Here is a 5,198-nt window from a genome sequence, read left to right as displayed (position 1 = left end):
GTTGTACAGAAATGGCCTCTACCTTTTTTGTGAGGGATTCAATTAGAGTTTTAAGCTCAGGATCTGATTTAACCTCAAACATACTGGTAGCCTTAACTGTTGAAGAAGAACTAGCGGAGCGGGAGTAATCGTCACTACCCCCAATTATTATTGCAGCTTTAGTCCGATCTTCAAAAATTTATATGCCTCGAGGCTCCTTTACTTAAGAAACTACCCCATTCATTATGTCTAGGACTTCTTTATGGTGGTGTAGAAGTCCTTTGAAAAGGGCAGGACCTAACGTTTCTTTCGCTAAATTATGATGTGGACACTCTATAAGGAGATCGGTGAAACGATTCCAAGCCTCTGAAAATGATTCATGAGGATTTTGTCGAAAAGAAATGAATCTTGGAAAGCATCTCATCCGTCTTTACGGGTGGGTAAAATGTTCCATAAACAATTTGAACAAGTTTAGCCCACGAGTCCACGAGAATTAGGCGTTTGGGCTGTTAACCAAGACGCCTTTATCGGCTAAGGTGAAAGGGAATACCACGAGTTTAATTTGTTCCGCACCAACCGTAGGATGGTGGAATGTTGTTAGGACTTGTTCAATCCTACGCATGTGCTGATAAGGTTTTTCATGGTCTAATCCATGAAAAACGGGTAACAAATTAAAAATATTTGGGGGGATTCGGAAATCCCCCACTGGGTCTGCTAGAACGATGCAAGATTTGGGGCTATCGCTCAAGGCTTTGTAGAAGTCAGAGAGAGGAGTCTCTTCTTCGTCGGGCATTATGTCAGGTGATGTGTGTGAAATAGTAGCTAGAGGTGTAGTGGGTTGTATACTAGATAGACTTGTTTGTTGACGTTGTTGTGTAATTACGTTCTGTGTTTTTGTTCGGCCAGACCTTAATCTCATACAAGGCTAAAACCAAACTTAGCTAAACACATCAACACTCCAAACAATTCTGATATACTAGTATAAACCTCTAACAGGAGATGCGAGGTGTGGAAGAAAGGAATACCTGATTACGTCCTTGCTTCGGTTATGAATAGCGTCTTGTTTACACGTGTTCAGTGTATATAACAAGTTAGAACACTGAAAAAATTGAAAAAAACAGCGTTCGAATCAAAACTGTCGAAATCGAAAAAAAAATTAACAAAAGCGGCGGATGCGCTCGCGTAGAAGCTGTCGCTCGGGTAATTTTCAAATTACTGGTGTTTTTAGGGCGGTCGCTCTTGTTCCAGCTATAGAGTGTGCGCTCTACTAGGCGTGATCGCTCAGTGTAATTTTTCCCGAAATTTTCCAACGTTGAAACAGATAACCACAGTATGAATCAAACACGGGTGGGTGGGTGAAATGAGACTTTAAGAAAAGTACTAATACTACGAAAACAATGCGAAAGTGAAACTAAGATGGCAGCGGCGCCATTTGATAATGGTTAACTTGAATAGTCTACCTACGAAATGAACGTTGAACTCAAAACGTAAGTAAACTAAAACTAATCTTATGATGCTTTATACTTATCAAAGATTCTACTCTCAATCCTATGAGATATAGTGGAGTAGAGTGATTCGTTCCACTCCTAGTCCTTCCGCATGCTTGTTATCGCGTGTAATTACTCTACTTAAGGTCTAATGAGAGATTTACGAAAAGGCAACTAGACTACGATGCAACTACCCACAAGATGCACTAGTCAACTATTAGGACAACTAAGGGAATGCTACGTTGATTCTATGATAAGGAGTTAGGGGATTGATTCCACCGCCTTTCGACTTAATCCTATTAACGATTTAATTGTCGTAATCAGAATTGAACTGTTTTTATGAGAACAATTGGTTCTTCCTAATCCCTAATTACACATGGCATTCCTACCAATTCATAACTAGCATGTGAATGATTAAACCCATTCTCATGGTGAACTAATCGTTTCTAGAGTGGAAAGGGAATTACGACGATTCTACGATAGTCGGAATCAAGCTTTCATCAAGGCTTCTCAACCCCCTCTAATGGAGGTTTAGCCGAGAATCATTACGTAATCATTTTCGATTAAATTTGAACTAAACATGATATAAAGAATTGAAATTTACTGATCTAAATTAAACAATAATTAAAATCTAATTAATAACTAAGAATTGAATAACAAATAATAAATGAATCAGATCTAACACAAATGTAAATGACAAGAATCGAAATTGACAACTAGCTATTTTATTTATCAAACTAATTAAGAACAATGATTCTAAGAATTTAATCTAAAACAAGAGTTGGATTTGAAATTAAACTTAGTTAAAAACAATTAAATAAAAACTAGATCTAAAAGCTACTTTAATGGCTACTTTTTACTCTAACCTATCTACCATTAATTATCTGCCATTAACAAAGAGCTAAGCTTTTGTTTTTATACTTTCAGATCCAAAAATTGAGCATGGGCTTGGAGCCATGTTTTGGGCCAGAGAATCGGGCCAAAACCCAATTCTTTCAGTCCAAAAAGGCCTCTTCAGCTGCAGTTGGCTTCAACAGACTTTTCGTCCACTTCTGCTCCTCTGATTGGATCACGTCTTAGACCATTGGAAAGCTCTTTCCGAGCTGGTCGTTTTGACATAAGGTAGGCCCCATTCCGAGGTCTGAGTCCAAAGATATGGCTTTCGGAAATTCTGCTGACTTTGTGTGTTGTTTCTGCCCGCGTCGACTTTTCAGCTTTTGACCGGTCTTTAGAAAGGCTTTGTCTTCTTGAATCTTGGCCTTTAATCACGGAACTCCTTAGTAACCAACCTTTGCTCCTTTATCTCGCTAAAGTGGCACATTTCTGCACATAATGGACTTTGAAGCCTGAAATGCATAAAAATACGTAATCAGTGTTAACTCTTAATTATTACTCACATAATTGGTCTAAAAGTATATCTATTACAGGGTTAAAACTACAGTTTTGGGCTCTTATCAACTGCTTTACTCGACTGAGGCGTAGGGGCAATATATCCACTCATAAGATATGGTACTAACTCTCTGTTTGTGTTGGTTTGGTATTGCTGGTTCTGGTATGACTGTTGATTTCTGTATGGTTGCTGGCGGTTTTGGAACTGATACTGATTATTCTGGAACTGATTTGACTGATTTTGGAATCCTAGAGGAAAATTCCTCTTATTTGTATTTTGTGGCTTCCAATAATTTTATCCCTGATTGAACTGGTTATTTCTTCCTAAAGAGTTGAGACTACATGCCTCTGCATTAGTATCTAAATAGTACGAACACTCTTCAGTGGTGTGGCCTTCATCAGAACATTGCTCACAAATGGCATAACAAAGCTTGGTTAGCTAAGGTTTAGCTTGGAAATTGTTTGCTTTTGGAGGATTCATAGAGAACTGATCAAACTTCTTGTTCAAAGTTTCAAGTCATGTTGATAGGCTTGCCATAATTGATAGCATTGCTTGATTTGGGTCTTCTTAAATTTGGTTGCGAAATTGCTTTTACACCCCCTCCACTCTAGCTACGTCCTCGTTGTTAGTACTCCATTGTTGAGTGTCTTCAGTTAAATTCTCAAGAAATTTGTAGGCTTCCTCTCCATCCAATGATGTAAAATTACCTTGATGCATTGACTGTATCATCTGCTTGTTCATAGTAGAAAGTCCTCGAAAGAAAAAATGAGCCAGTGTGCTCTTATCATAACCATGATGTGGACATGGGACTAGTAGATTATTGAATTTCTCCCAACTTTGATGATATTCTTCAGTCACCTTCCCTTTGAAATTGCTGATGGCTTCCTGCATGGCATCTGTTTTTTGGAGTGGGTAAAACTTGTTCATAAACTTTCTTCTCAACTTCTCCCAATTATCTATTGAATTGATCGGCTGTGAAGTTAACCATTCATAGGATTTACCTGTGAGTGAGAGCGGAAAAAGAATCAACTGGATACTCTCATCTTTGATATTTTGGTTCTTGAAAGTTCTGAGGACTGATAGAAATTTGTTCATGTGAACATAAGGCTGAACATTGTCTGAACCATTGAACTTTGGAAGCATAGAGATTACTGATGCTCTAAGTTCAAACTGGTTAGCTTCTGTCTCTAGAAAAACAATACTGCTGGGTGGGTCTCCAATTATTGGCGAATAAAAATCGCTCAACTTCTTCCTCTGTTGTGCTTGCATGGGAGGGATAGCTTCAGGATTATTGGTGTCCAAAACACCTCCATCAATGAGTGCGGCCATTGTATTAATCTCATCTAGTATTCTTGTGAGTCGGTTGTTAGACCTTGTCCACTGTTATGTTCTTACTGGACGATGATATGGACGACGGGGCATACACTAGAAAATGATATGCGAAAATAACGAAAAACTATCCTACTATGCTTGAATAGTATGCAATTATTCTAAGTTATACTAAAATGTAAAACTACTTTCCTTCAACTGGGTTGGGCTTTGCAGCTAGTATCTTGCCCGTTGTCTAAAGCTGTCTCTTCTAGGGTTATGGTGAATCACTTGGATTGCTTAAGTACCACTGCCCACAGACGATAGTCCGTTTGTCAAGATTCAGACAAGAAACACTAGAGTTTGATATTTCATTATGTTGGCTTACAACTTCAATTGTTGAAAATGTCCTAAATGCAATTATACTAGAAAGCAATAAAACTAAACTATGATGCAACTATACTAAGAAAAATAAAAAAGAATGAAGATTCGACTAACTTGGATGGTAGATCTTGTTTTCGAGATGTCCTTCAAGCTTCTTTCTTTCTTAAAAAGATGGATGTCGTAGCTAAAATTACGTCAAGATCCAAAATTCTAATCTTGAAAGAAAACGTTAAACATAAACAACTTAAAACGGCAGCGACGCCATTTGACAAGCCTTCTTTTTGTGTATGTAGATGGTGTATGGTCGTTGAACAAAATAGAAGCGTATCAAAACCTAATTATCCCTCAATAATTAAAGGATGAGTAGGATATCGTTCCACTTTTAAGTGTATGTTATGTGAAGGACAGGACTGGAAAGGGGGTTTAAGGGATTAAAAACTATGATTGTAGAGATTTTAGATTCTAATGCTAAACTAAACTAAATTAACTAAACTATTGAGAATTTATAAGAGAGGGAATTCAAGATATTAGAATCCACCAATACTTTTAATCTATGACCTTCTGCTTCATGGTTGTTCTTACAAGTAGACTACAATTAGGCAACCGAGCGAGTGCCGATGCCCTCTTGGACGAAACATCGTTAACAATTA

The 5,198-nt window shown here is 37.8% G+C and overlaps 1 pseudogene; it reads left to right on the top strand.

Annotated features, from left to right (window-relative positions):
- The first annotated feature begins 293 nt into the window (after nucleotides 1-293).
- On the top strand, nucleotides 294-388 carry LOC147524456 (small nucleolar RNA R71; annotated as a pseudogene).
- Nucleotides 389-5,198: the final 4,810 nt, after the last annotated feature.

Source organism: Coptis chinensis, chromosome 1, assembly GCF_015680905.1.
Source record: "Coptis chinensis isolate HL-2020 chromosome 1, ASM1568090v1, whole genome shotgun sequence".
Classification (NCBI taxonomy): Eukaryota; Viridiplantae; Streptophyta; class Magnoliopsida; order Ranunculales; family Ranunculaceae; genus Coptis; species Coptis chinensis.
This window is presented reverse-complemented; position numbering and strand designations above follow the sequence as displayed.